Below are 22,982 nucleotides of genomic sequence, written 5' to 3' on the forward strand. Positions count from 1 at the left end.
TTTAGTGCTTGTTTCTTCGATAGTTTTCATCCATTTGTTAGACTGCTCAGAAGCTTTTGCAGTGGAAATACATTCTAATACGAAGAACTACCCCCCCTCCCCCCCTTACCTACTGCTGCCGTTGGAAAGGCAGCGCTTGCGGCGACGAAGAACCTAGGGCCGCCCTCCCCCTCCTTCCTTAATGATTTTACATCTGCTAGTAGTATTGGAACTAATTCCCCTCCCCCCCCCCTTTTTTTTATTTTTTTTTATATGCTACTTCCTTTCATTTCAGCTCTATGGTTATTTGCTCTTATTGACGCTTAGCATTGGTTAAGAATGCCTGCGCTTCTTGTACTTCATAAAAGAAGTTTGTGTGTCCTTTCAAAGTCACTTTGAGGCGAGCTGGTTCCTGCAAATATGCTGAGCCACCCAGTTTATTGATAGAATCAATTAATTTGCGCATTTCCCATCTTTTATCCATCGTAGCTTTACCTAGATCTGAGCGCGCAAAGATGGTAAAGTTATCAATAGTTGTAGGAGTGTTGGGTTTAGCTTTTTGCCATACCGCTTGCCGTAGCAGAAAATTCCCGAAATAGATCAAAAATGGACGCGGAAATTTACTATTGAGGCGTTTTTGACCCAGGGGAAGCCGATGAGCTCGTTGGATTTGGGAGTCCCAGTCCCAATCAGAGAGTTCAGGAAAAGCTCGGGGCATCAGTTTCACCAAGAAGGCCCTAGGGTCGGACCCCTCTGCCCCTTCCGGAATACCATACAGTTTAAGATTTGATCTTCTTAAACGATTTTCCAGGTCATCCACTTTCCCCTGAAGTTGGGTTAGTACTGAGTCATGTCGCTCCACAGTGGCATCAACCCTTTGCGTTCTCTCTTCAACCAATACTGTCCGCTGCTGCAGCTCTGTTATTTCCTGTGTGACTCCCTTCAGTATGGAGGCTACATCAGTTATTGATGTTTGCAGTCTTATGTTATCATTTTTTAGCTGCTGATAGTGTGCCTCCGACTCTGCCCTCTGATTCACAAGAAGGTTTAAGATTGCATCTAGCTGAGGGTGGTCGGTATTACCCAACTTGGGCTCTTCCCTTGATTCACTCTGCTTATTTTCAGCATTAGATTGGTTTGGTTCAGAGTCCGAGCCCGGGTCCACTGCAACTGCTGAATCCAATGAGGATGCACCCGCCAGGACTTCATCCCCCCCTTTAGTTTGTTCGTTATCCTGTTCGTAATTGATACCGTTCGGAGTTTGCATCATTGAGTCAGACCCATTTTCCTGTGGCAGCTGTATCCCATTGTCACAATCTGTAGGGCTGCCCCCTGAGAGCCTTATGGTCATATTTTTGACAAGTCCTTTAGCCTCCATCCACTTCCTTAAAGGGCTTTTGTCAATAGTAGTCTTCCTTGTACTCAAGGGTATTATCCCTGCTACCATGTTGGTCAGATTTTTGCCTTTTTTTTTATAGATCGTCTTGGCCTTACCTCTGCGTTTCCGTGGTGGTGGTTTATTCGAAGTCTTGTTCATAGATTTATCTAATTCCTCCTCTGTGTCGTAGTCACCGTCCTCCGAGTTGGGGTGATCATCGTTGACTTCTGAAATTTGCTCTGACATGTGATTACTCATGAGTTCAGCGGCAGGATAGTTAAGCTCTTCCATTGCATTTTTGTCACTATCTGCATTAATTTCCATCCTTGCCAGTGATGATGGTTTGGCAGTATTTGGTACTTCAGTTGCCATTCCTAGCTCAGTGATTATCTCGGGGCTTTCCAGCTCTATTATATCACAAGTCTTATTGCCTTCGGTCATAGTAGAAGTATTATCTTTATTGTCATTTTTATTGAGTGAACCTCCTTCCCCCCCTACATTTGTTCCGACTTTAGCGCTCTCATTAATGTCTATGTTTTTTTAACATTGTATTTTTTTTGGGAATTGTTCCACAGTTAAGTATAGGAGGGTGCAGGACCCCCTTACCTGCCATCTTCTTATCGCTCCCCTTGACTGTAGCTGTTTTTTCGGTTTTTTCAAAATTGCTTTTTACGCCATGAGCTGATGGACCTTTCATTGCCATTTCTGCTTCCTTTTCATTCAGCTCCATACTCATTGTCGTTTTCTCCGCGCCCCCCTGCGTTCTAGTTGTTGGGATCCCTGCAGTCTGTTGGGCTGGAGATAGAGCTGGAGCTGGAGCTGGAGCTGGAGCTGAAGCAGGAACAGGAGCCGGGGTCAGGGCTGCCGTTAGGTCTCCTGCCGAGGGCAAAGAGACAGGTACAGAAGCGGTAGTCATCGCTGCTGCTGCAGCTGTTGCTGAGTTTTTGGTATTTTGTGTTGTTCGTGAAGGGTGCTTGGGTGACATACCTCCGGTAGCTGCAATTATCACTGTAGACTGAAACCTTGTTTTAGCCAGACCTAACACAGTGATCCCAGAGCGAGTGAGCCAGACCTTCACAGCTCTCCAAATCTTCGTCTTCGTTGTCTGCCACAGCATTCGTCAGCCTTCTGCTTTAGCTGTGATGTATTGTAGCAAGTGAAAATTGAAACAAAGTTGCAGCAATGTTTACCGGCGCTTTTTGATGCGTAGCGCTGAATCGCTGAAGCTGCCGGGGGGGTAGTTCTTCGCAGTTTGGGGGGGTTGTGTGTGGGGTGGACGGGTGGAGGAAGGGTAGGGGTAAAAGGGGGGAAGAAAAAAATATTTTCAACCTGGTAGAAAGACTTAAGAAGAGATTTAAGTTTGTAAAGTGCTCTCTTCCATATGTGAGAAAACTATGTTGTTAATAGGTACTACTGTCTATTTTTATTATTTCAAAGATGCAAAGTATTAGATGTTTAGCATGGAATGTGTCAGGACTAAACAACAAGCGCAAAAGACACTTAGTCGCTGAAGAATTACATCTATATAACCCACAACTAGTTTTTTTGTCAGAAACCCACATCATAGATGGCGATAAGAAGCTGCTGAATCAACTGGGCTTCGAGACGATAACATACTCAGCAGCCACTTCACATGTCAGAGGGGTGGCCATATTAAAAGATAAAAGATTCAGGGTAGAGATAATTAAGACACAATCTGACAAACGGGGGAGGTGGGCAATTACTCAACTATGTCACAGTGATATGAAGCTTGTGGTTTGTGTTGTATATGGACCTAACAAAGAAGACCCAAGAATATACGAAGAATTAAATATAGCTTTATTAGACTGGGAAGGAGAAATTATAATAATGGGTGATTTTAACTGTATCATGAACCGTCAGTCGGACACAACACGCCCTGGTAACCATATTAGAATGCCCAGAACTAGAACATCCATTTTAAACCTGTGTAAGTTACACAATGTTAGAGATGTTTGGAGCTCATTATATTCTAATGCTCCAGGATACACTTACTATTCTGCTCCTCACAAGCTATGCTCACGTATAGATATGGCTTTAATTTCAGACTCTTTGATGAGCTCCGTCACGACAATGGTCATACACCCACGTATCACATCTGACCACAACCCCATAATGGTGGAACTAACTACCCTTCAAAAAAGCAATCCCCCTAGAGCCTTTACGTTTCCAAGGAATTTAATTTCGAATACGATTTTTACGTCGCAACTGAAGCAACATATTATAGAATTTCTGACTTTTAATAGAAATACTGCCTCCTGTTTAACAGTCTGGGACACATGTAAAGCCAGTATTAGAGGGTTCGTACAGTCATATGTTTTAAAACAAAATCAAGAAAGGCGTAAATATAATTCAACCCTGACATCGGATATAGCTGTAGAAGAGGCGAAACTAGTGGAGGCTTTAAGAGGAAACCTTCCAACTTTGGCTATCAATGCCAATCTTAGTCGGTTAAAATGTAAGACCAAAGAAACTTTGATTAAAAAAAGAAGCGCACAGATTCACAAATATAAATTCGCACAATATGAAGGGGGTGACAAAATTGGCAAAATCTTAGCATTTAAGGTAGCAGAGGATAGAGCAGAATCCACGATCACACAAATTATAGGAGTTGACAATAAAAAATATAATCAGACAGACAACATAATACAACAGTTTGCTAAATATTACGAAATTTTATATACTCCGGAAAAAACTCCTAATAGAGAAACAATTGATAACTATCTAAAAGAGAACTTTACGAATAAAATAACAACCTATGAAGCAGAAAACCTGGCTCTAGAAATAACTAGACAAGAACTTAGAGACGCTATAAAATCATTACCATCAGGCAAAGCTGCTGGGGAAGACACTATTCCTCTGGAATTATATAAAATATGTATGGAAGAGCTAACACCCCTTCTTGTAGAAGTAACCAATCATATAAGCAGAACAGGGTCCGCTCCGAGTTCTTGGAATAAGGCGAAAATTATCTTTTTCCACAAAAAAGGTAAACCCAAAGAGGAGATGGGTTCATACAGACCTATATCTTTAATTAACGCCGATGCTAAGATATTCTCAAAATGCTTAGCAAGAAGACTAGCACCGCTTTTGCCTAAAATAGTAAGTACGCAACAACACGGATTTGTGATGGGGAGGGACACATCAGCTCACGTAAACACGGCAATAACAGCTTTTGACATAGCTGAAATAGAGTCCACTCCCTTAGCAATGATAATGCTTGACGCTGAAAAAGCACTTGACCGGGTGGGGTGGGAATATTTATGGAATACAATGGGACATATGGGGTTCAGCGGAAACTTTTTAAATGGGATTCAGGCACTTTATGATAATCCGTCTGCATATATCAGCTATGGCGGCCTCACGTCAAACTACTTTACAATTCGGAGAGGCACACGTCAAGGGTGCCCCTTATCTCCCTTTTTATTTGCCTTATCATTAGAACCTTTTTTAAAGGCATTGGATAATGAACCAGAAATAACACCCTTTAGAACAGACAAGCAGAGCCTAAAAATAACCGCATACGCGGACGACATAGCCATTTACTCTACTGAGGTTATCGATTCTTTGAAAACAATTAATATAGAAGCATCCAAATTTGGTAATGTATCTGGCTTCAAATTAAACACTCACAAAACTCAAATAATAGCAAATGTTGTTCCCCCCCAAACAATGCCTGAAATCTGTAAGACTGTGACATATTTAGGAGTACAAATCACCTCAAATATCAAAGAGATAAATAAGATCAATTATAATAAATTAATGAAAACCACCACTTCGAACCTAAAAAAATGGCACCGACTTCCATTAAACTTAATTGGCAGAATAAATTTAATAAAAATGAAAATAATACCCAAATACTTATACCTATTCAGATCAATTCCTCTGACGCAAAATAGGTTTTTCTTCAAGCAATTAGATAGCGTTTTTTGCAACTTTATCTGGGGTTATAAGAGAGCTAGGAGATCGCTAAAGATGTTAAAAAACCAAATCGGATCAGGCGGTCTCAATTTTCCTGATTTAAAACTTTATTTTTGGGCCTCATTTATGAGGCGTATTAGATCCCTATTAGATTCAGAGAATCTGCTTTTTTTACCACCATTTACTTTTAAAAGAAGATTCTAAACAGTTTCTACTTCGTATTACTGACCCGAACTTCTACAAAAGGGTAACATTTAAGACAGCACGGGACTTAGTAAAGATATGGAAAGATATACAAATACATTGCAAAAACAATATATATCACACTCAACTAACCTTATGGGATAATCCTGGACTACCTAGCATATTTAGTGACGGGGAATCCCGAAGATGGCAATCGAAAGGAATCAAGGTACTGGGGGACTTATTTACTACTCAAGGCATGATGGATTTCCGCACCTTAAAACAAATATATGGATTACCAGACACACACGAGTTTAAATATAGGCAAATTTATGATTTTCTAGTGCGGAAGAATAAAATCAAAGTCTTATCAAGCGCGGGTATCTGGGATATCCTAAACTCAAAAAAGGAGAAATCAATAATTAGTTCGGCATATAAGATATTGACAGATTTAAGAATGAACGATAACGAAATAATAGCAACTAAATGGAATGCAAAACTAGGTACTAATATAACAGGAAAACAGATAACCGATGCGTACACGGACATTCATCACCATGTAAGATCTTCTAGTCTGCGTCTACAGCAATACAGAACTATATATATGCTATACTACACACCAGAAAAGATTTCTAAGTGGGCCTCAAATAATATTCTGGGTGAAAAAACCAAGTGTCCAAAATGTGACGAATATGCAGCAGATCTAATACATATGCTGTTCACATGTCCAAAACTCGGGAAGTTCTGGGAAGAAGTGGGGAAAATTTTAGCTATAAAAAACGTTACCAGTACATCAACAACAGCCCCTATGGTAATATTAGGTTTATACACTACAAATCAACCACATCCCGTACTATTATCTATCCTACTATCCTGTGCTAAATTAACTTTAGCTAGAGCTTGGGTCAGCCCTAATCCACCTAATGCCTTGGAATGGTGGTATTTAGTTAATGAAATCAACACCATGGAATGTACATTGGCAGAACTTAGAGGTGTCAAATCATTGCAGAAATACGAGAAAATATGGGGGATACTAGAATTGAACTGAATTGCACTGAATTGACATTAAGTCTCGATTTATGTACATTAATGATAAGCTGGGAGCTGATCATGTCTGTATGTGACAAACTTGTTTAATTTGAAATAATATTTGATTGCTTTTTGTAACTTAATACCAGGTGAAAATAATAAAAATATTTAAAACAAAAAAGGAAATACATTCTAATAAAGTAGGATTACCTAAAATCCTCAACTGTTCCTGTGTTTTCTTGCTCTTAACATTTACAATTATCTGGTCCCTAATCATTTCGTCTGTCATTGCACCAAAATTACATGAAACAACCAAAGCTCTCAAACCAGTTAAAAAATCATCAAAAGATTCATTTTCTTTTTGTGCTCTCGTATAAAACTTGTAACGATTCAAAGCAATGCTAGTTGTAGGTTTGAAACGCGTTTCTACACGAAGCATAGCTTCATCAAACACACCAGAGTCCCCAGGAACAGGTGGTAAATTTCTAAAAATAGCTTGCCCTTCGGATCCTAAACAATGAAGAAAAATATTCTTTTTCCTTTCATTTCCCATCCTTTCCCCATCAATAGCCTTTAAATAAGTTAAAAACTCCTCTTTCCATATGTTCCAGGGAATAGGAGGATCACCCTTACACAGTAAAAATTTTGAAGGAGGGTCAAATTGCATGGTGTAAAATGAGGAATTGCACAAATTAAATAATGAACAAAATGAAACAATCTGATATTATCACAGCTGAAAGAAACTAAAAATTCAAAGTAAATAAACACAACTTCGAAATCAAATCCTTGAGTACATCCAGCTGTGTACATCAACGATGTTATGTCCCACATGGCAGCTGTAGATTTCAGTTCAAGACTTTAGCACCGATTTGAAATATTTCAGCAATAATGCACGCAATATAATAATGTTGTCAAAATGATAATAGTGAAGATCGTCGCGCGGTGTTTCCTTATTCGATCAAAACAGTACCTTTAATTTAGGAACACATCCAAGCTATCGAGTTACACCAGTTGTTGAAATTCAGTGCCGATATAAACAAATATGGATGCCTTTACATTACGCGACGTGACGTTCCATGCGTGTTGCATCATCAGCATTGTACTTGGCAGGGAAAGCTGTAACCATGGTAACTGCACGCACTACGTTGCACGGGAAGGCTTCGTTCGCGTGCTACCCGTTGAAACCACGAAACTACGTTCAAAGGTAAACACTTGCTTATTTTGATCCAAAATCCGTGAATCTTTTAAGCAAAGGCCCATAAATTTCGTAGTTTCGGCAAAACACAGCGTCCTTTACAGTGCAGCCTCCAAATGAAAAACTTTACCAGTTCAATGCAGTAATAATGGATGTAAATATTATGCCAAGTAAAATAAAGTTTTAAATCCTTCAGTCCTTCAGTAGTATAGTAATGGAAGTGTTTTAATGTAGGAATGAATCAATCTCCAATCTTCAAAGGTTTTAAAAAATTTAAATCCAGGTAAAAATCCAAAATTCTTTCAAAATCAGATGTACCACACCTGTGCTGCTGTAGTAGTAGGTACTAGACACCCTCGTCGCCAAAATTGTGATAAAGAAGTAGAAAATCCAAGAAATTCCAAGTAAAATCCAAGGTTTATTGAACTGCAGCACAGTACTTCCACTCTCCAAGTTGTCAGTCCCAGTTAATGCATTTCAGATCATAACAATTCTAAATGGAATCCATCAGACAGTGTGCATGAGCAGCTAAGTATAGACATTCTATTTAAAAGGGAAATATGTACAAGAATGGAATTGTAAGTTAAAAGGGAAATATCTATAAACCAGAATACAACACACGAGTGGAGAGTTTTCCTTCTTTATAGCGCTAGATCATGGCTCTTTGTTTTCCCGGCAACACGGCCTTCTTAAAGGGGCATGGCTAACGTAAATGGCATTTGCGAACTCACATAACAAGTTTTTTTCGTGTCGAAGGGCATTACCTGGCATACCTGTTTGTCACTGTACCGTAATGATGAGTGCAGCTCGATGCAAAAACAGTTGACTTCTATTTTCTGATAACAATAATGAATGTGGCTGATTAACCCTTGAATGGTCGCCACTAGTGGACTGTGCAATAAGACAGGCACGATAAGGTTGTGAGATCGGCAAAGATCGTCCTTCAACATTACGATCTACTTACCTTTGATTTGTGAATGTGAGTCTTGTTTGTTTTGTCTTGTTTCTTCACCAGAGCGGTACTCCACACACCTGAGCTGCTGCCAGGTGGGGTGGCGCAATTTTCTCCCACCAAATAGGTAAGCGAGCTTCAATTGGGATAATGGAATTAATTACCATATTCTTTAGATATGTTGTGTTAACGACACTAAATGGGGGAACAAAATGTTAATGTTCAAACTGTTTTGTTTTTCTGTGGTTCCCTGTGTTTCCTGTTTGGGCGCAACTACTTCCTTAGCACGTTGGAGGAGACTGAGTAAGACCTGAAATTATACAGGTGATATCTTTTTTATTTTTTGCAGTAGCTGTTAAATCTAGGTCCTGAAGAAAGCAGTGGCGTATCTATAGTCACAGATGCTGAAACATGTCGACCCTACTTGCATGCAGATATTTTGTTGAATCTGTCAGTTTATTACACATTTTTAATGTTGGGACGATTGAGAGAAATCATTAAAATTGTCTACCTCTACTCAATTTCTACCCAATTTTACAACACTACACTATTTCTTTCACCACACATCCAAGCACTGCAATTCAGTTACCCCGATGTACTAATTTTTTCCGGTCCCACCCATCACACAACTCTTTTATTCATCTTGAGTTGATTGTCTGTCATAACAACATCTAGTGACAGACCACACTTTCTCCTGGGTTATGGAGAGCCCAGATGATGAATAGGGCGGTACAGTGTGGGAACTGATGGGCACTTTTTCCCAATTCAGGAATTGAGTGCTGTTTGTTGCACACTTTGCACTAATTACTTATTTGGTTTTCTTTTGAGTCACACTCCAGTGGAACCCTTATTTTCTTACTGACCCACAGACATTTCCTTGTTATAAATACGCAAACAATGCCAACACGTCATATGGCCCCAGGAAGACAAGGACAGTGTGCAGGACACAGGTCCTAAGGAAAGTAATGAGGGTCTGATTATCATATGGAAATCGCAATAACGTCACAGAAAGTGACATTACATGAAGTGATACAAGTAGGTATAATAATTGTCTCTTAAAAGATCAAGGGCCTATTTACAAAATCGACAACATATCACAAACAAAAGTAAAGCAAAATGTTTTGGTTTTATTTTGTATACATCAACAGCGTATGTTTTTACACATATCCATTTGCAACTAAACTCAGAAATGGCTGGAAGCGACAATATGTTTAAATAGAAAAGTGGACCTTAAAGAGTACATGTTTAAACTACTTTGAGTGAGTAAACTAAATGTGCTAGGTGTATCTTTTAAACATTAAAATTGCTGTTGATGCGTGTTTGTTCACTGCTGGCATCCTGTATCTAACTCCAAAGCACAAACGTGCTTTACATTTAAAGTTTGTAAAGCACCAGAACAGTTTATTGTGTCAAGTTTTCAGACAATACATTCGAAGGGGAAACGGCCACTACAACGCAGCTGTTTCCACTAAAGGTTTAACCATGCATGCATTACAACGCATGCGTGGTTACCATGAAGCCTTTACCACGCATGCCTTTACTAGGAGATACGTAGTAAAGGCATGTGTGGTAAAGGGAAAAATTAGAAAAGGGGGGCTTGGGGGGGTCCCCCCTCAAAAAAAACGTAGGGAAAAAAGGGGGCTTGGTGGGGTCTCCCCCCTGAAAATTAAAACTCACCTGAAGTCACATAGAGAAGTACAGGCAATCAGCATCATTTAAGAGGAAACGGGGGTCGTGGCTTGGACAACGGAGATGAGGACGGGTGCCTGAGTCCATTACCTCTGCCACCCCGAGACGAAATAACGGCGAGCAAGAGTCCTGCACAAAGAAGGAACAGAAACAAACGGCAGAATCCGGTGTGGGAAGACATAAAGCACAAGTTGGCAGACAAGAGCCCAGGCAAAGAAGCAGCGAAGGGGAGAGATCAGCAACAGAAGGGGCGAGGGAAGGAGTGGAGTGAGAGGAGCCCAAGATGGCGGCACCCAACTGAAGAGACGAAGGCTCAGCGAAGCCGCTGCAAGAGTAAGGAGAGAGGCATTGGGGAGGAAACAGAACGCGGATACGGAAGGAAAACGCTCCTGTACAGGGAACGGGTGCAGGATTAAAAGCCGATCAAGGGTCGGAAAAACCGAACAAAACCGAAACTGAAACTGATGCGAAGTCAGGAAAGCGAACTGCCATCTTGCGCACGGCCCCGCCCCCCCCTCCTCTGCGAACAGGGGATCCAGTGAACGCTACCGTGATCAGAGGAACAAAGCGCCCGAGGAGAGGCGATAAAGGGGAACAGGGAGAATCGGCAGCGGACTGAGAGAAGGAGAGGGAGCGGAGATAGCCAAGAGAGCCGCACACGACGGGTGAGATGAGGGGCTTTACAAAGCCACGGCAAAAGTAGGGAGGGAGGCAGCGGGAGCGTGAACGGCGATACAGGAGAGAGCAGCGGGAGGTTAAAACCCAATAACACGATCAAAGGAAACATAAGCGGCCGTTTTGCGCCCACCCCCCTCTCATCCAAGGTAGCCCAAGGGGGACAGGAGCTGCCTCTCTACGCTTCGCGTTTCGCCCATCCCCCCTCCTCGCTAACCAACGACCAACGTGCTATAACGGAAGCCAGAAGCATAAGAAAACCGAAGGGAACGAGGGCGGCCATCTTGCGCCTCTGCTCCTAGAAACAAGCACAGCGCCAGACAGAGGCAGAGCAAGAGCCAAACCCGCGCAGAAAAGTCTCAACCGTCCTGCGCTGGAAACATAAGCGCCGATCAGTCCCACAACCCCCGCATCCTCAACTACCTCGCCGTAAACTTGGGAGCAAACATTCTGGAAGCACAAGGCACCCAATCAGCGTTGGGGAAACATCGAAGAGAACCAGCTCACACAAACAAGAATAGGGATCAGCACAGTACCGGACCCACGCAGGAGGCCCTAAGGAGGAAGACTGCGCTCAGGGAAGCGAACACGCAGACATGCAGATCTGAGCAACAAGCAAAACCAAAGGCGAACAAATAGACCCAACCAAAACCAACTCAGGTTCAACGTGCTGGCCACACAAAACCTCACCACAAGCGGCACTGGCGGGAGCCAAGACAAGGACAAGAACAATTAGAGAGCCCAGCAGGTTTCGACTAGAAGGACTAGGCTCAAAACAACAAAAGGTTGACAGGCTTCGCACATATCTGGCCAGAAGAGGGGTCGTAACGATGGCAGGGCACAACGGCAAACCCACCAACGAGATCAAAAAGGTGTGTAAGAACACACTAGATTCCCCGTCAAAGCTCAAGAACAACTAGAACAACAAAACTACTCTAGACACACTCCTTAAAAGATCAACGAAGGGAATGAGCTCATTAAAGCAACAAAGAAGACAATAGACAATATGCAGCTGGAACTAGCGGCCATAAGAGCGGATCAAAGCAAAACAGATGGGAGGCTGACAGTAGCCGAGAAAAGGATCAGTGATCTGGAGGACAACAGTGGCCAAACATGCAGAGAGCTGACACATGTAGCAAAGACCACAGACCACCTGCAAAAAATGATCGCGGAACAAGACAACAGATACAGAAGAGGGAACATACGCCTTCTGGGCGTACCCGAAGGAGAGGAAGATCAAACCGGATCCTGCGCGGCCCTACTAGAGACATTACTGCCACAACTAACAGGAATAAGGTTTGATAGGCAATTTGAAATCGACAAAGCATACAGAGTGCCAGCCCACAAACCCCAACAAGGCCAAAGACCCGGCCCAATCATATGAAAACCGCTCCGCAGCAACCAAACAGAAGCAATTTTCGCCACCGCGAGGAAGAACCAGAACATAACCTGGAATGGGAACAAAATCATAATCACACAAGATTTCTCCAAGCCGACAGTGGAAATCAGGAAAGGCTTTCTGGCCCTAAGAGACAGAATGAGAAGAGAGGGTATAACTTTCAGCTTCGGAGGTCCGTCAAGAATGAAAATCACGGACAGGAGGGGCACCATGCTTTTCGATGACCCCCGTGATCTGAGGAGATACCTGCAAGGCCCCACCACAGAGGAAATGGAGCCCAAAGCCGAGGTACAGAAAAAAGACGAGCCCCACCGGACAGCGGCGAAGAAGACAACAACGGTATATGACCACGAACACTCCCACCAGTTAAACCACAAACCAACACTACCTCGTGGCCCTGCGCCATCCTCTAAGCTAAGACATGCTCAGGAAGACACATCTACCTCAAGACTGATCAACCTGTTTTTTTGGCTGAACAAAAGAAACTATACGCACACACAGCTAACAACCCTACCTCAGCAATGATAATGAACAGACCTACCTCAAGGTATGTCCCGCACCAGAGACAGTACCAAAAGGAAAAAAAAGACTGAAACCCCTGCCTTAAGATGATGAGCGCCTGGATGTATATCCTTTTGAATGTGCTAGGTAATCACCACAGTTGCTCATTTACTTGAACAATTAAAGGGTGGGACTTTCAATATGTGAACTTGGGTGCCTAGCGGGACCAACATAGAGGCCAATCTCGGGGGGGATCCTCACTGTTGCACGCCTACAGTACGAAGCACGGGGGGAGGAGGGGGGGCAGGGAGGGGGGGAGAAGGGGAGGGGGGGTTCCTCAAGTACGGTGGTACGCTACTATTGCTTTCTATGCTTATTTTCTCTTTACTTTCTTCTTTTCTATCCTTGCACTACACCCATCTCAGAGATAGAACATTGTCCTGGCCAAAGAACGGTGGTCAGAGATCTAGGGCACTAAAACCAGTGGCAAGCCAGCAGTGGAGGCACAGACACGACCAGCATATGGGATACACCCAACTAAAATGCGACAAACACGCAATTACATGACAACAACGACACAGACAGCTAGCCAGCTGAACTCGGACATCAAGGTAGTGTCCCTAAATGTCAAAGGCCTCAACCACCCCATCAAGCGCAGAAAGACACTAGAATACCTAGCAAAACTCAAGTCGGACGTGTATGTCCTCCAGAAGACTAAGCTCTCAGAAGACGATGCGCTGCGCCTCAGAGCGAGTTGGATAAGCGGCACCTTCTGCTCACCGGCCATACAAAAAAAAAGAGGAGTCATTACACTGATACATAAGAAAAGCAACTTAGCCATACACGAATGCCACACCTATGTAGATGGCAGACTGCTGATAACGAGCCTAAAAAAAGGGGCCGAGACCATACACATAGCCAATGTCTATGGTCCTAACGCAAAAAACAAGGATTTCTGGAACGATGTAGAGAGCAGACTAGACAAACTCCCCCACGACGACCTGGTATTGTTGGCCAGAGAAATGAATGAGGTGCTAGACCAGGCCATCGACAGACACCCGGCTAGGCAAAGCCATAGACCTCAAGAGCAGAGCACCCTGTGAAACCTATGCACAAAGCTGCACCTTAGAGACCCCTGGAGGCTACAACACCCAGACGCGAGAGAATACACTTTTTACTCGCACCCCCACAACTCATATAGCAGAATAGACTACTTATTCATTTCAGCCACACACACACATCTCATCGACCACACAGAGATAGCACCCATAACAATCTCAGACAACGCACACATCAGTCTCTCCCTCAGCGGCAAGCACAATGAACGTCCAAGCCGCAGATGGAGACTAAACAACGACAAACTGCAGAACCCCGCACATGCCACAGAGATTGAGGAAGCGATTAAGGAGTACCTGTCCTTCAACGACAACGTAGAAGTAGACAAAGGCGTTCTGTGGGATGCTCTCAAAGCCACCCTCAGAGGGAAGTTCCTAAACATCAAGGCCAAGATGAATAGAGAAAGAAATTAAAGATTAAAGACCTCGAGAATGAAATTAGAGACCTAGAGAAAGGCCACTGTGCAAATCTCGCTGACGCAAACACGCTGACTGCCCTGACTAAGAAGAAATACGAACTAAACAGAATCCTGAGTGAAAGGGCAGGCATGTGGATAAATAAATACAAAGCGATTAACCTATGCACGGCCAACAAGGCAGGGAGGGCATTAGTGTCTTACCTAAAAGCAAAACAGAGACAGTACTCCATAGCCGCAATCACTGACAAGGCGAAAAAGACCCTCACGGCCAACAAAGAAATATTGGAAACCTTCAAAGACTTCTATGGCGACCTGTACAAAGCAGATAAAAACCTACTAGAGGACGGGGGGCAGACCTGCTAAGCAAACTGGACCTACCCACTCTAACACATCATCAAAGATCGCTACTAGACCAAAACACAACAGGGGCGGAGATTGACAGAGCGGTGGATTCCCTCAAAGTCAACAAAGCACCCGGGCCAGATGGGTACACAGCAAGCTTCTACAAGCTCTACCTACAACTGCTGAAGCCCACTCTGGTAGAGGTGTTCACACATTGTGTGCAAAAGGGACAAATGACAGACACTATGGCGGAGGCCAACATTATAGTAATAGGGAAAGATGGCAAAGACCCACAATACCCCCAAAACTACAGACCAATCTCACTGATTAATGTTGACTGCAAAATCTATGCTAAAATACTAGCAAACAGACTGAATAGCTATCTCCCTCACCTCATACACAACTCACAAGTAGGCTACATCAAGAATAGGCTCTCCCAAAATAACACAAGACTTCTCTGCCACCTGATCAACCGCACGTCCACTAGTTCTGACCCGGCGGTCATGATGGCATTAGACGCCGAAAAGGCCTTTGACAGAGTGTCTTGGCCATTCCTAGAACAGTGCATGCAGAAGTTTGAGCTAGGTGTGGCCTATAGAAGGATGGTGTTGGCCCTATTCAACAAACCCAAAGCCAGAGTGGTAGTCAATGGTGGAACATCAGAGCAATTAACACTGGAGAGGGGAACGAGACAAGGCTGCCCGCTGTCACCAGCCCTCTTCCTACTGGCAATAGAACCACTCCTCCGCATGATCAGGAACAACCCTGACATCGCGGGGGTAGACACACACGGGAAGACGGTGAAACTGGCAGGATACGCCAATGGAGTCTTGATCATAACCAAGAAGCCAACAGAATCAATAGCGGTACTAATGAAAACCATTGAGGCATACGCAAAAGTCTTGGGTTACAGACTCAACAGAGACAAGTCGGAATGCAAACCTATGAACGTCCATACAACTAGGGCGGTCCTGGGTGATTCCGGTTTGGCATGGCAAAGGAAGCTCCTTAAATACCTAGGTCTCCATTTCGGGAAAGACCTCAGAGATACCCTAGAAAATAATGAGCTTATCACCCTAAAAAAGATCAAGGATAAACTGACCGCCTGGTCACCCAAATACATAAGGTGGTGAGTAAGGGTGGAATCTATCAAGATGATGATAACACCACTAATCAACTACTTGGTAGGAATGCTTCCGCTTACACTCACAATAGACTTCCACAAACAACTAGACGCCATGATTAAAAAATTCATATGGAAGGATAAAAAACCCAGGATAAGCCTGCACAAACTAAGACTGAGTAAAAACCTAGGGGGACACAACATAACTAACTTCAAGACATTCCAAACCGCGTGCTTAGCCAGACAGGGGGCCCACTGGCTAGCCCCTGATAAGGAGTACATACCAATATGGTTAGAGCTAGAGAGAGCCATGCTAGGAGGTCTGGACCCCATAGCATTGCTCACGGCGAAAAAACACCCAGAGGCCGACAATACCATCCTTAAAAACACTAAGGCAGCCCTACTAAAGGTAGATAAAAAAATGGACCAGAGCATAAGCAACACCAAATGGGAGATCATATGGTACAACCCCAAAGTTCAGAACAAGGGGAAGCTCCTAGCCAACACCACCTGGTCTGGGAAGGGCATATCCACTCCCCAACAGCTGGAAAAGAACAATGCACCCCTGACTTTCGAAGCCTTAAAAAACCTCCACAACCTAACGGAGTTAGACTTCTATGAGTTTCTCAAAATCAAAGCTGCCATCACGAAAGCCAATTTGAACAAGAATGCACCCTCAATCATACAATACATGAGGCACCTGAACAAGCTAGGCCACCACACTTCCCACCTATACAAATTATTAAGTCCGACAACGTCAAAACTCAACAACAAAACAATAGGATTCTGGGAAGAGCTTCTAGGCAGACAACTAAACGAGAGGGAAAAGAGCCGCTTGTGGCTGTCCACGTCCCCAAAAAAATATCACCCCAAGTCGCACAGACAAAATACTGGCTGCTACACAAAGCTTACTGGACGCCAGCCAGACTCACAGAGGTAGGGGTCAGAGAAACTGACACCTGCTGGAACTGCAAGAGAGAGAAGGGAGACCTTGCTCACCTAATCTTTCACTGCACCCGAGTCAGAGCCTTTTGGGCCAGAATTACAGATTTCATCACAAAGATAGTGGGGAGGGACATACAGCCAGGCTTTGTAGGACTAGCGACGGCCTTCATGGCCCCAGACCTCCAATCAAAAGAGGACGGAGACCTGATAGACCTCCTCCTCACGACAGCAGTCAAAACGATACTAGCAAACTGGAAAAATACAGGAAAAGCCACGTTCAAGGGCTGGGTTAACTGGATTACCTTCCTGAGGGGGGCAGACAACATAGCGGCAACACACGCCCCCAACCACACAGCGGGAGGCGAAATGTGGACATCCCTAGACAAACACCTGGGAACGTACGAACCCCCGTGAGATGGTCATATAGGGGACCCCACTTCACCATCGACCACCTGTGTCTGGCACAGCATAACCGAGCAACAACCTGTCTCTAGCCCCACTTCTTTTTCCTTTCACCCTCTTCTCTTCATCTCTTTATTTTTGTACAAGGGTGCAACAAGACTCAACAGTATACATATACAATCGAACGAGTGATATACGCCCACCATGCATCCCGCCAAGCCCGTTGTAACCCCTACGGAGCCTGCGAGGCAATGCTAGCACTGTACCGTATGTATATATGGAAATTTGCTAATAAAACTTGTTGAAAAAAAAAAAAAGAGGAAACGGAAAGAAACTTCTGGTTCTTCTTTACGACGTAGGACGTCACCCGGAGGATGGAGAGGAGACGACGTGAAGAGGTAAGGGGAATTTTAGAACTATAAAAAATATATATAAAAGGGTTAAGGACAGGGGTAAATATAAGAAGGAGTGAGGATGGGGAGTCACGTAAGGGGTATAACCTTTACCAAGAGTATTCCCTTACAAAACATATATTTACAACAAAAACCGTTGTAAAGGTATGCGTGGTAAAGGAATATTCGTGGTAAAGGTTATGCGTTGAAAAAACATTCTGTTGTAACGCATGCGTGGAAAAGGCATGCGTTGCAACGGAATGCGTTGTAACAACATACAACCCATTCGAAGATTATCTCTCCTTGGCCATTGTTACAAATGAACTTGACGCTGAAATCAGGGTGGAGCTTTACAAAGACCTTGAGGCCAGGTAACATGCATCAAAGTGTCCAGCAGCAGGTAGGCAAGTACCAGATCAGGTTTCTGATCGTATTTGTCACCATAGAGAATCTGAAGTTTCCCTTAACCCTGGAGGCCACATTGTTCCAAAGGTTACCTAAAACACTTGGCCTGTGGCCATTTGAAGTTACCTTGGTATTCCTAATGCAATACACAAATTGCACATAATCCTAACAGAGACAAAAAATGTGGCTACGATTAGCCAGTCCTAAAATGCATGCAGAGCCATGCAGAGCCAGTAAATTATGTGATTCTATAGCTTGGATGCAGCGCTTTCAACATAATTATAGATTTGCCTCTTTTGCCACATAATCTATCATATTCTGCATAATTTACAGATTTACCAAAAGAAATGAGTATTCTAGCTCAAACAGATCAAAAGTTGACAAAAATGTGGGGGCGCGAGTTGCCTGCGAAGTTCCACTGATCACATTTCAATTGCTTATTGCTGCATGTGAGTGATAAACTGTTACTAATAATTCGGAACCTTTGCCCATATAGTGTTAGAATGAAGCAAAAATACAAAATAATGCAAGAATACTGTCACAAGATGCGCTGCATTACGCCAGATAATTTGTCTTTTCTTGCTACATAATTTAGTTAACGCTGAGCATAATTTGACACGCGCCACTAAATTCCTGGTGCCCGTGATACAGATGATGAACAAAGTTGCTCCAGTAACCCGAAGCCCTGAAAACAAACCTTAACAGAACTGGCCACTTACGACCTATTGGTTTTGTTTATCCACTTGGTAGTCCCAATCGGGAACTGCAAGCCCTGTAGGCCCCTCAGCACCGTCGAACAGTTACAAAATATGCAACAACAAAAAATTCAAAGCCCTTTTAAACGAACAAGCAACTTTCAAAATAGGTTTTTTTGACTTTTACTAGACTTAAGCCTCAAAACATCACAGAAACATCTGAACCAATTGAGGTGACACGAATGCCTAGTTTTGATGAGCCTGTCTTGTGCACTGAGACACATTCTATTCTTTGACTGACTCTCAAAGTCATTCTCAGAGTGATTCTCAAACACCTGAGCGGTTCTCAGTGGCCGGTGGAACCAATATTTTAATGTTAGTATTGCTTTTTAATAACTGCTCATCTATCAATAAATAATAGTAAAGTACCACTGGACTGCTCTAGTAACATAACAGGGTGCAATGGGCCTCAATTCAAGCAAGAGAAATTACTCCTCCACCATCCGCATGTGGAGTGTAAGAGAGACATGGTGGTGGTTCAGTGGACCCATCATACACCTGTGCGCCGGTGCCGCTGCACCTGTTCCACTAATAGCAGCTGCTGCACTTGGGTAGCTGCGTCTCTGCACTATGCTAAGGATGGGCGTCAGACATTTTATTTTATGTAACATGATTCGTCTAGTTTTCAGTTTTTCACTTTAACTAGTCTAGATGTGTTACTATATATAATCGACGCCTTCTTTTGTAGGCGAATTCCCAAGGCTGCACTTTCGCCATTGCTGTGACAACGTATGTTTGAATATGTAGTGTAAAGTATATTCGTAACCAACGCTCACGCCATCGCCTCGCAGTAGGCCCTGGCTGCTCGGCTACTGCTAACCCAGGGGTGTGAGGGGGCTACCGATGGAAACTAATGGAGGTGTCGTGGATAACCTTCTCAAGTGGCAGTACCCGGTCACCGGGGCGAGAGATGAGAAAGGGCCGTTTTATTACACCCTGATAAGTGCTCCCCTTCAAACCCCCATGCTTCTTTTTAAAACCTGACTCTCCTCCGCAACCCCCAACCCGGTTTCATCAAATAACCCGATCACCGCCCTCCTTCGCCCCAACTGACTCAAAGCAACCATCTCATCAAGGACACCGCTCCCCTCACATCACTACCTAAAAATCGCCCTCCTTCGCCCTAGCCACCTTCCATCTCTTTATCCTATCTCCAGCAAATCACCTCCCTGTTTTCACACAACCATCTCGCTGCACCAAATCATTCTCTCTCCTTCGCCCACTCCCCTCATAGTACCGCACTTTCTCACTCCTAAACAGCGTCCCTTCCTCTTCCCTACTCTTCCTGACCACCATGCACCCTACCCACCACCAAACCAGACCCATCGCCCAAAACTGACAAAACCTCACTACTACGGCCTCAGTTCGACACCCCCCCCCCCTCCACCTCCTCTGTCCCTTTTCCCTCAGTACTCCCAATAGCCCTTCTTTACCACTCCTTTCAACTGTCTCTTTCATCTCCCCAAACAAGTCTTCCTTTGATTTCTCAAGCCTCTTCACCACTTCTCCCTTCGCCCTTCCTTCTCACCACAACCCCACACATCTTATTTCCTGCAACTTGCTCGAGACACCTACTACTCCTTCTACAACACTTTATCATCACTTTCACGCCACCCCTCTCCTCCTCCACCACTCACCGCCCTGCTTTACAACCACCAACATCCTTCCGCCATACTCCCATAAAACTACCCCTCCATCCACACCACTGCTCCAAGTCCACGTGAGCCTCTCTTTCTGCCCCCACCCCGGATATATCAGGCATTCCCCGTACTCACCGCTCCATGGGCGCGCCGCTGCCTTCACATGAGACGCAGGGTGGGAACTGCCGCATGTAATCCACAGTGCGCCTAGAGACGCGCTTCTCTGTGCCCCAGTGTCTAAGCCGTCGGTGCCCGCCTCTCTATCTGCGGTGGCTGGGGCGGGAATTTGAGCGCGCCCACCTGTGGACCGCAGCAAAGCACCCCCGGGTTACGTTCAGGTCCTCCGCGCACCTGGCTCCCTCCTCTCCGGATCGCCTCGCGCACACTCCACTGTTTCCCAGTCAACTGCTGCAGAGATAGCGGGGAGGCAGCCGCGCACGAGGGAGGGGGCAGTGGGAGAAGACAGGAGCGCGAGAGGTTAGAAGGAGAGAGCAGTACGCGGGGTGCCGCGCGCAGCAGGGGACAACAGAGAAAGAGCTGCAAGGAAGGAGGCGGGAACGGCGGGGATTGTGAAGGAGGGGACCCGAGAGGCGGGAAAGAAAGGGACAGATGGAGAGGTGACTGCACGAGAGAGAGAGAGAAATGTGAAGGCAACAGAATGGGAAAGAGAAGCGCACAACAGAGAGTGAGAAGAGACGGGTGGTAAAAAAAAAAAAAGACAGCTAAAGAGGGAAGGTACTGTGGAATGTGAGGGGCGAAAGAGACACATAAGACAGTCTGCAGACATATGCCGGCCAGTGTAAAGAGAGCAACACATGCAGGAAAGCAAGGTGGCATGAAATAGCGAGGTATGCAAAACCAGTACCGTAAAAGAGAGAATATGACTGAAGGAGACAGAGGGGATATTGAACAGGGAGTAAACAGAAACGAAGACAAAAGGCAAAGAGGGGGGAGAACATAGCAATGGTAAGAGAGGCGCAAAGATTCAAGCCAGTAAGCATGCACGAGTGGGAGCAAGGGGCAGCAAATGGGAGTGGAGTTAAATCAGAACATTGCAAGAGCAAAATAGCAAGAGAAGAAAGGGCTCTCTTGGAGACGGAATTTTCATCCTCAGAAAGAGAGGAACAGGCCGTAGCAGAAGGAGACGCAGGCAAAGAGCAACGAAAGGGAGATTGCAGGCCCCAGAGAGAAAGAAGAGCCGTGGGAAAGAGCCAGAAGGAATGGCGGTAGAGATAGGGGACCGAGAGGAGCAAGTGGTGGGGAAAGAGACCGTGCAAAGAAAGAGATGAGTTAACAGAGATACTGGCCCGAGGTACAATGTGACGCAGTAAAGAGTCAGGCAGATGTCAGGAGCGAAACGAAATGTCAGAGGTGGAGGGTTCAGGGGGTCAAGACAATCTCATGGTCAAAGGTGAATCCAAGGGTCCGTGAGACTAGAGAGTAAGAGGCTGAACAGAGCAGGGAATGACCGGTTACTCACCGGTAATATTCATTACTCCGAGTCGTAGCCCTCCCCGTCCCAGTCCTTACTAATGAGCATAGCTCCTCCCACCAGAAACTCCCAAGCAACTAAAAACCCATCCCTTCCCTCCAGGCCACACCCACACCCTAAGGCATATAATCATGTGATCCGCCCATCCACATCCTGCACTACCAAGCACAAGAAGCGGAACAGGGAGAGTGGGATGGGAACCAGGACTGGGACGTTGAGGGCTACGACTCGGAGTAATGAATATTACAGGTGAGTAACCGGTCATTACCTCCTCGTCAGCCCTCCCCGTCCCAGTCCTTACTAATGAGCAGATACCAAAGCAAGAATCGGCTTCACATAGCAGAAAAACAGACTCAAGCCGCACAAGCAGAAAGTCACACAACCCAAGCAGAACGCAAGCCAGCGTTCCCAGACCCAGGAGACACAGTCCCACATATCACTCAACGACTACAGGACATAAAAGCACGAGGAGAACACCCAGCAGCATCCACACCGAACACGGCCAGGGAGCCCCATCCCGGAAGCAAGCCCAAGGAGCAGCATCCCCAGAGGTGAGGAGCCTCGAACCGACCCAGGCGTCAACACACCACGAGCCCAACAGCAGGCCGCACAGCCAACACAGCCACTGATGGAGAGTAGCCACAGAAGGCCCCAGATCACGACCAGCCAGCCTAAGGGCAACAAAAAGGGAACACCACCCCATAAAAAAGGCACAGCAGAAGGAGGCACACCGCCAGAGTCTGCACAACTGCCAAACAGAGCAGCAGCACCCAAACCCCAGTAAGAGGTACAGGACCGAAAACCGGCAGAACCAGAAACTCCAACAAGGAGCAAAGGAACGAAAGAACGGCGCCAGGGGGAAACAACCCCACAACCACCCGGACATCAAGGGGCGCACCAGCCCAACGCCCGAACCCCGAAAGGCCAACCAACCGCCCACAGAGCTCGCAGGGAGGATACAGCCCGACCCAAGTCGAAGCCAACCACCCAGAAACCCAAGACAAGCCCCGGAATCCAATGCAGACACACCCTG

At 45.0% G+C, this 22,982-nt stretch overlaps 1 protein-coding gene across 2 annotated transcripts in view; it reads right to left on the minus strand.

Moving 5' to 3' along the window:
- Positions 1 to 20,944, minus strand: part of LOC147692282 (somatostatin receptor type 1-like) — a 392,148-nt gene extending 371,204 nt beyond the window's left edge. For both annotated transcript variants that reach the window (XM_086936765.1, XM_086936764.1), the window contains exon 1: positions 20,593 to 20,944. The gene's annotated coding sequence lies outside the window, so the exon portion shown is untranslated. The remainder of the gene's footprint in view (positions 1 to 20,592) is intronic.
- Positions 20,945 to 22,982: the final 2,038 nt, after the last annotated feature.

Source organism: Lissotriton vulgaris, chromosome 9 (assembly GCF_964263255.1).
Source record: "Lissotriton vulgaris chromosome 9, aLisVul1.2, whole genome shotgun sequence".
Taxonomy (NCBI): domain Eukaryota; kingdom Metazoa; phylum Chordata; class Amphibia; order Caudata; family Salamandridae; genus Lissotriton; species Lissotriton vulgaris.